A 10,475-nucleotide genomic window follows, 5' to 3' on the forward strand; every position below is an offset into this window, starting at 1 on the left:
AAAAGAATTACCATGTTAAGATTGTTAAACTCCTAAAATAAAATTGATGGTTAGGGAATGAATATTGACGTAGCACGGAAGAATGGAAAAAATAAGCGCTAATCCTTAATAATGAATTCACAAATACGAATTGGAATAAGATAACTCTGAGATCTTTCGGAAATATGAGAAAACTCTCGAGAGTTTTTGATTAATAATAAGATAATAATCTAGTACATAGTGATGATGTTTATGCACGTAAGGACATAAAACCCTAAAATGAAAGAAATAATACCAAATCTCAATTAAAACTTAAATATTTATGATAAGGAACCATAATCATGAGGTATGTATCACGAACATGCACAACCACCAAGTAGGAACTATTGAAAATTTCCTATTTGACATGAGCATGTCATCCTAAAACGTGATCATGTCATGATCCCTTCTTAACAACGTGATCGTACAGTCCTTTTATTTGTTCCCTTTTTTTGATCCATAGCATCCTCAATCTTCACAGCAAGCTATCTTGCATCAAATATCAATATTGTTGAATCGGAAGATTTGATGAGCATTTTCACGCTAGCAAATATTGCTGAGCCACATAAACTATTCAAGAAGGATACTAAAAGAAAATCCAACTAATTTTTTAAGCTTAGGTATTATGACCAATTGTGTAATATACTTGTAAATGTTTAGTTCAAAAACCTACCATGAAAAAATTGATATTTATTTGTTTAATCCTTTCCTATGAGTTTTCTATTTTCAAATTGTTTTTCATATATGTAGGATTAGAATAATGTTGTAAACTTTAGGGAACCAGGATAACTACAGTTATATCCCTTTTGTGCGCGTCTTTTAACTAACTATCACTAGAACTGATTAGTGTTCCGCTTCCATACCGAGGAAGTGATGCTCCATATAAGTTTGCATAAGTTTGCAGGATGAATAATCCAAATCACTTACTTTAACACAGAGCATCTTCAAGGATGATAATATGATAGTTATATTTTTAGCTAAATAAATATCAAATATTTATTATATAAAATTTAGCTAGTTAAATTTATTTTGTTCCAACTTTGTGATAGGTTAAATAATTAGAATTATTTCAACATTTGTTATAAAAAGAACCACGCATTTCCATTTATATGATAACCTGAAGATATTCAAAGATGCTGGATTGATAAATGAAGCAGCATGAGATACTAGGAATATTTTGTCTTATTTCATTGTCTCTTTATCATGTGACTTGGTGATATATAAACCAAGGGTAGCAAGTTGAAAAATATCCAAGTTAGTAAGCAATTACTAGAGAAATAGATAAAGCTACATTTGTAAAAAAAATCTATGTTCTTCGTAAGTTCAACTTGTAAGCAGCTGTGTGTAAACATTGCATCACAGAGTTCTCATATTAATATATATCTCTGTTGGATAATTTCAATCCACCAGAAAGTTTTTAAATACTTGTATTTAATTACTTTGTGTTTTGATTTCATCAATACTTTCATTCCCCATAGCCAAATCAAACACAGTTATATATTCACAATAGAACTTTTCTTAAAATTGAAAAAGTAGCCAGAATTACATTCAGCACCCATTTGTAATTATTTGTTAGATTGTTAGGGAATAACACTACGGACAAAAGAAAGGTTTATTAGAAAAGGGATTTTGGCAGCTCAAAAAAGTATCTAGTGAAATCTTACATAGCTTAAGGGAAAAGTTGGGATGACACAGATAATGAAGAAGAGCAATTTAGAAATCTTGCACTGATGGCAGAATCTACTTCACAAGTATCATTTCCAACTGTTCATGTTTTACCTACTGACAATCCATGTGAGAATGAAAACTTTTTTGCTTTAGATAAACTATCTTAGTGTATAAAAATGTAATTTATTATGATAGACATAAGGTAGAATGCAATACTAAGGAATGTGTCGAGCAATATACTGCCTTAAGAGAAGTCTATTGAAACATTTGTACTACACTAAGGTGCACTAATGAGACTGTGGGTGAATTAGAAGAAGAAGTAAAGAAACTCCAAATTGAAAATGATAAGATAGTTTTTCATAATGTCACTTTGGAAAATCATTAGCAGACAAATAAAAATTTAGAGCTTAAGATTAAAAAGCACCTTGAGACAAAGGAAGAGATTTAAAGCAAGATTACAAATTTAGATAATAAATTGCATGCTTTTACAGATACTTCTAATCTTGCTAAGAAGCTCATAATTGATCAAGTAGTTGGTGGAAAGGTTGGGATACGTCTATACTGTGACGAACTTAGAAAATCTTCTAAGAAATATGAAGTTGAGGAGAAAGTTATCAATCCCCCTAGTACACCTCATGTTCTTAAAAGAGCCAAGAAGCCTCTATTAAGAAAGCAACTGTTGAGCCCTTTGATGAAGATAATCTCTATTTCATCATGAGATGCTTGTTGAGGAACTTGAGATCTCAAGGACACAAAAGGCAAAGAGACTTATGTCTGTTGCTAATGACACTGATCAATCTAATGTAGAACTAGGTTTTACTTCTAAGAATAAGAGAAGTAGGAATAAAAATGGAAGGATATGATCTAATGGCCCTAGCTAGGAAGTTGTGTAATAATTGTGGTTCTGCTGTTCACCTCAATCATGCTTGTAGAAAGGTTAATGTAGATAGTGCTAAGAATGCTTATGTGCATAACATGCCTAACTTGCCTCATTCTCCTAAGCGCATAAAGCCCGTTTGCATGCCATAACCACGAATTCACAAATACGAATTCAGATAAGATAACTCTCAGAAATATGAAAAAACTCTCGAGGGTTTTTGATTAATAATAAGATAATAATCTAGTACATAGTGATGATGTTTATGTAGGTAGGGACATAAAACCCTAAAACAAAAGAAATAAACCAAATCCAAATTAAAAATAAAATATTTATTATAAGGCAGCATGATCATGATCATGCAGTATTTACCATGATCATGCACAACCACCAAGTAGCAACTATTGAAAATTTCCTATTTGGTATGAGCATGCCATCCGAAAGCGTGATCATATCATCATCCCTTCTCAACAATGTGATCATACAGTCCTTTTATTTGTTCTCTTTTTTCGATCCATAGCATCCTCATTCTTCGCGACAAGCTATCCTACATCAAATATGAATAGTTGAATCGGAAGATTTGATGAGCATTTTCACGGTAGCAAATATCGCTGAGCCACATAAACTATTGAAGAAGGATACTAAGAGCAAATCCAACTGATTTTTTAAACAATCCTTTAAGTTCAAATATAAGAAATTTGATAGAATATAATACTCCAACAGTGTCTTACTAGTTTAATAAATTACTAAGACACCCAATTCATACCATACTTTTAAGGTACCACAAGTCATACCTTATATCATCTTTATCAATAAAAAAATTATATTTTTCTCTTTTTTTTACTTATTTTCTCTCTCTTCTTTGAATTTATTGTATATATCTTTTTAAATTTATTATTATTATATTAACAAGAAAGAAGTATAATGAATATTGTTGGATCTAAAATGCAATATCGTATCTTAAATCACTAAAAATTAAAATTTTATAATATTTATAAGAAACTTGTCATTAGCACATTGTTGGGCTTGCTCTAACTATTTCACTAGCTATTTAATTGAAGTTGATGGATGGAGTGCCCCATTAGAGTTGCCTTGAGTGGACAAGATCCGAAAGAAAGGATTAATTTCATAAATATAAGAGCAAGGCATGGGCCAGGGAGGGAGATATTCTTTTTCGTGAATAATCAGTGATTTTATTATTGAATTGTATCCCAAATACAATAAACATTGAAAAAGCATATCTTTCATTCAGAAAGTGCTTATCATCTAACTGAAGATAATGCATATATGTCCCCAAAAACTTAAATAATAAAACCTTAATGTTTGAAAGAATAACCCACAAAAAAGGCCTCGTTAAAACCTTTAAGAGTAAAACCCAATGGGAAAAAACTCAAGAAGGAAAAAAAGTGCCCTCAACAAAGTACATTATATACAAAGCTAGTAAAACTAGTGTCTTCCGATAGTAAAAAAATGCCCATTGTCATCAAAATTTGTAACTAAGTTGCATTGTACACCGAGATCCCTCGCTATATAGCTGTGCTTTAAAATGTGAAACTCTTCCCGTTAGAAGTTCACCATGTCATCAAAATTATAGCAAAATTGTCTTATATTCCGAGTTTCCTGGTGGTAGTCCTTTAAAGTCTTATAATAGAACACTCATTTAAGTCTTTTTCAAACATCATGAAAATGAGAACAAAAAAATAAGGAGAATATATTAAAATAAGAGAACATTATATCTGATAAAACATGATAAAACATATAATTCATAAACATTAAGAAAATAAAATAAAATATAACCAAAGAAAATTTGTAGTTAGACACAAACAAGCCAACAAATTGACACTTGATTGCCTCTCAAAGGCCAAAATTATGTCATCAAAAAGGTAACCCACAAAAGGTACAATAAAGCCTTCAATTAAGGCACTAAATAAAATTATTCGGTCAAATAATTAATCAAATAATTGATTCAAATATAATAACATTATCTCCAAACAAGGTACAGTAGAACCTCTACATAAGAATACTCTATGTAGGAATAACCTCCTTATTGTAATAAAAAATTAAGGCCCCAAGTTGGGCCTGTTATAATTAAGAATAACATCAACATTGTAATATTCTATACTTTTTATAAGTACATCCTTTATTAATTTTCCTCTATATAAGAATAAAAATACTTAAAATTATATATATACACACATATATATACATATGTGTGTGATAAATATATATTCAATAATATAGTCTTCTTACATAAATAAACGTGAAAGATAACTTAATATATTTTCCAATATTATATTGTTTTGATTAAAATTGCATCATAGTTGCGCGCTCATATAATCACCTTGTTAATTTGTTTCAAAAAATTCATGTATTTGATATTATGTTACATAATTCGTCTCAAAAAGTTATAATATATCTTTTAAATACATGTATCAAGATATATAATACATAGTTTTAATTAATTTTTTAAATTCAAAATTTATTTGGCAACCTCTATGAAAGAATAACTCCTCTATAATAATATTTTTTGTCTGTTCTAACAATATTATTATATAGAGGTTTTACTGTACTAGCAAATTTAAAGTATCCGTGCAAATAAACAAATCAAATTTAATAATCAATGATTATAAAACTCGTCAGATAATAAAATAAGAAGATTCTATTAAAAATAGTAAAACAAGTAATAAATCCCTTAATTTAAGGGATAAAGAGAGAACAGCTACTTTAATTTGAAAATTGAAAAAAAAATCAAAAGTTTGTTAAACAATCGGAAAATAAAGAATGGATATACCTAAATTAGTGCATTAAACGTAAAATACAAGGCAAGGAATTGACAAATCATAACTTTTCGCACAAAAACACGCAAGCGTACTCTGTCGAAAGTAGTATAAGATTAAGTTCAGTTCGTTCCCACGGAGACTGCTTTAATTTAGAATGTGCACTTATGCAACAATGTATGATTAGTATTCACTACTAAGAAAAGTATCAATTTGTATTTGATTTAACTAGTTAAAAGTAATTATGCTATAATGGATTAACTAAAAGATTGAAATCAAGTTACTTATATGAAATAAAATATGGGATTCTAACTTCTTTAAATACTTCATTCAGAGTTTATAACTTTAATCATAGTATGTGACGGTGATGATAACTAATCAGATAACACGAAATCAGTGCACGCTATCTTTCGATATACATGTACCCTACAATTCAGCATCCATAATTTAGATAGAAGCTGGGCAGACACCGATTATGTTTAGACCTTATATGTCTATAAGATTTGAAAACAAACGGTTTAAGAGCAAGTTATCCATTTAGATTATATAGGACAGTGTAAGATGGTTAAAATTATACTACGAATCATGCATGACAAAACATCCATAAACCTATGCTAGCATGGCAAGTTCTAAACCTCTATATCCACTTTCGCATTCAATAGAGATTAACAAACAACTTAGATGTTAGCTACGCATCCAAGAAGATTAAGCACAACCATACGAGGATATCAATAATTCACCACACACTAAAACTTTAAGGCAATCAACTACTAAAATCCATAAATAAGTCCGTTAGAATCCCATGATAACGATTAGTTCATTATCAAACGTCTCGTTATCATGGGTTCCAATGAAAATTAGATAGTAAAAAGGTTCATAATACTACAAGAGAATATAAAAGTACTAGAGTTTAGACCAAATCCAAAACGAGCATCCAAAGTATCGCCTAATTAGAAGAATACAAAAGAACGATGTAGAACTAAGTCTTCTTCTTCTTAGCCATCTTGTGTGCTTTAGGTTTTCCAGAGTTCTCTCTTTGTTCCTTGTTGTTTAATTCGTCTCATTTTCTTTATCTATATGCTCCTAGCTCGGGCACGCCTAGGTCAAGCATGGGCGCGCTCTGCTACTGGAAAATAGGGCGCGGGCGTCCCAAGGTCAAGCGCGAGTGTGCCTAGCTACTGGAAAAATTCTGTAGTTTTCTTATTTCTCGTTCTGATCTTCTCGCAAGCGCTCGCACTTCATTTCCTGATCTCTTATCACCATAAAAGCATATAGAAATCCATTCCTACCTCCAACTAAAGCCCTTCATAGACTCAACATAAAATTCATTAAAAACACCGCATACTTGAGGTCAAATCCTCAACTTAAGCCGATATAAAGCGTTCTAAATGGATGTAAAATCCACTTATCACACCTCTAAACTTAAATTGATTCTTGCCCTCAAGCATAAATAGACTCTACAACTACTACTACTAATGCATGAATGCAACTAAATGATAATGCGAAGATTCTCTCGGTATAACCATAACCAAATCAATAATTCAATGTCTCTAAGATTGCAATAACTTTAAACAGAGCTCGACTAAGTCTCATATATTAATTTACAAGCCAGAAACATGAGTGTGTGTATGCTTATCATATATACTCCCAACACTAGATCAAAACCATATCATATTCTTCGCCATAACAATCACAATCTTATAAGTAGAATGAAATCTAAACACCACATTACTCCAAAACACCTTCATTATCACTAGAGTTAGACAAGGATTCATGCTATAACACTGAACACATCACACATATGCTTATTTGACCATGCCCCTGTCTGAACAAGAACGGCTCATCCAATCGATACCACTTCACTTCATGTAAAAACTTCTTTCTTTGAGTATAAAAAAATTATTAGGGAATAATATTACTCACAAGATAGTTCACAATATCTGCAAAACATGGTTCTTCTTCTTGCACCCTAAAAAGTTGTTCATCGGGAAAAGTTCCATTGATTAATGTGTTATCTTGTGAAGCTTTACCTTGATCTTCCAAGCGTGATAGATTATCTGCTACATGGTTTTCTGTACCTTTCCTGTCTTTGATTTCCAAATCGAATTCATGAAGCAAGAGAATCCATCGAATCAATCAAGGTTTTGAATCTTTTTTCGAGACCAGATTTCTAATAGCAGCATGATCAGTGTAAACTGTCACTTTTGTCCCAAGCAAGTAAGATCTGAATTTCTCGAACCCGTAGACAATTGTCAAAAGCTCATTCTCCATAGTAGTGTAATTCAGCTGAGCACCATTATGGGTTTTACTAGCATAATAAACCACATGGAAAATGTTCTTCTTCCTCTGACCAAGAACAGCTCCAACTGCAAAGTCACTAGCATCACACATCATCTAGAAGGGCTCATCCTAAACAGGTGCAGTAATAATAGGTGTTGTAGTCAAATTTTTTTTCAAAGTCTCGAAAGCAGCCAAACATTCTTCATCAAACTTTAAGGAAACATCCTTCTCCAATAAATTGCATAAGGGTTTAGAGATTTTAGGGAAGTCTTTAATGAATCACCCATAAAAACCCGCATGACCAAGAAAACTACGGATTCCTTTAACTAAGATTGGTAGGGGAAGATTTTCAATAACCCCCATTTTTGCCTTATCCACTTCCAGCCCTTTGCTAGATACCTTATGTAATATCCGGGATATATCGTGTAATTATTTTTGCTATTATATAATTATTATGTGTGTTCAGTATATATTCTGTGAGCTAATTGTTAAGTGTTATCTGTACTTGAATATTCAAAAATAATATTAATTGAGTATTTTAATTTTTATATGTCCAAAATAAAATATAGATAATTGTCATATCTTCCTAATTATTTTTATGTTGGTTTATGGATTTATAAGAATCATATGAAATTTCTAAAATCTTTTTCCGGGTTATTAAAATCTATTTTATAAAAACGGGAACTAACCGACATCAACCGTTGTTACATTTTTGGAACCCGAAACTCTTTCGAGAACTCCTTCCTAACCGAATTGTAATATTCCGAGCATATTCCATGTTTCGACTTTTTCGATCCGGCGTACGGTTTGTCCTGCGCGGGTCCCGGCGCAACATTTTCGATACAATATTTGATTCGATAAATCAATAAAACCCGTATTTTCGATAAACGGGAGCTTTTTATTAAACTATCACAATTATCACTTCGTAATACGTGTAATCAGGCGCTGAGACCAAGACCGTAGTACAAATTGTACTGATTTGGATAATTATCCCGAAAACCGATACCGTTTGGATCAGTTTTTACAAATAAACGTATCGTTTTATATCCGGAATGATCCAACGGGATCCTAATTTTCCGTAATTATAAATAGCATTTTACCGTATTTATTTCATATCAAAATCATTTGCAGACAGATAATTATATAATTTTCAGAGAAAAACCTTAATTTCCTAAAACTGTTCTAAGAATCAAACAAGCATTTGGAGGTGTTATTGAATTCGGTTTGGAAAGCTCGAGTAACCAATCTGAAGGTCTTGAAGAGCTCTACCAGATTCTGTAATCCATACACCTGCAGAAATCAAGGTTATTTTTTTAAAAATTTATTTATTTTCGAATTTATTTTATTAAAAATATGAATTTTTGTTCGGATGATTGTTTGTTTGATTTGATGATTGCATGTTGTAGAGCTTGTTTTCCTGATGATTTTCATATGTCATACGTCTGATTTGGAGTTCAATAACATGTTCAAATTTGAGTTTGATTTTCGAATTTTAAAATTAGGGTTTATAACCCGTATGAATGTTCTTAATTGAAATTTGGGGGTTTCTTATTCTGTGATAGATTGATGTTGTGTTATAGTGGGTTGTGTTCTCTGTGAAATTTGCAATCTAGTCCTATAAGTTTCATGAACCAACGAGGTCTGTGGAGAAGGGAGTTGTGTTTTGAAGCTTTCCGATGTTCGCCGGAAACTGGAAAATTTCACGGCCAAATTCCGGCCAACTCAGGGATTGTTAGGATGAATTGATTGCATGGTTGTGTTCCTGGTAACCTGTAGATGTGATCTGGAGGTGTTGGTGGGGTGAGGACGCCGGTAACATGTTCTCCGGCCATCCCCGACTTTTTCCGGCGACTGGACTCCAAAATTGCAGTTTGATCCCTGCAGTTTTGAAAACAATGCAGTTTGGTCCCTGTAGTTTCCAGACTTTATAAAAATTGGATTTCTGTTTTAAAAATGTTTAAAAATCATATTTCCTATTTATTTTTATTAAAAAATTAGTTTTTAATTTCTGAAAATTCTAAAAATTATTATTTTAATTCTGAAAATTATTTTTAATTCACAAATAAATCTAAATTAATTAGTTAATTAATTCCAGTTAATTTCTAATTGATTAATTGGTCAATTAATTCAAAAATTAATTGATTAATTAATTTAATTAATTATTAATTGATTTTAATTAATTATTTAATTAGATTTAATTATTTAAAAATGATTTAAAAATTTTGAAAAATAGTTTCGAGCTTTAAAATATTATTCTAAATTATTTCCAAGGCTCGATAATTATTCTAAAATTATTTCGGAGCCAGAATTGGCCAACCGAACCCTGTTTATTAACCCAAAATTGATTCAACGACCCGTTTTAATTCCGAAAAATGTTTTAAAAATTATTTTAAATACCAGAAAGCCTATTTATGACCCGAGACTTCTTTATAAATAATATATCATTGATTACGTGATGTATTATGTGCTATATGTGACTTGTTAATTGACTATCGGTCTATATATTCAGTGTTTACTTGATTATCGCATAACTTTCAATCTGTTAATCGGATTTGGGTAAAACGAAGGGTAGATAGAAGTATGTGTTGAATAGAATTTCATGAGTAAATTATTGATAGATGCTTATGATATATGAGCAGAAGAGGCAAGACGTAGGAAAGGGAAACAGATAGTTGAGGAGTAAGACGCTTGTGATTGGAAGTGAGTGCAGTGTAGTAAGCTAATATCAGGCAAGTGTTCTGAACTTTCTCGAGATATTGTAGTATTTGATAGTCAGATTGATATTGCAAGTGCTTTGAAGTACTGAAACCTAAACTTTGATTCCAGTTATTGTTCTTGAGCCATAAACCTTATTC

Source organism: Apium graveolens, chromosome 11 (genome assembly GCF_009905375.1).
Source record: "Apium graveolens cultivar Ventura chromosome 11, ASM990537v1, whole genome shotgun sequence".
In the NCBI taxonomy this organism is placed as follows: Eukaryota; Viridiplantae; Streptophyta; class Magnoliopsida; order Apiales; family Apiaceae; genus Apium; species Apium graveolens.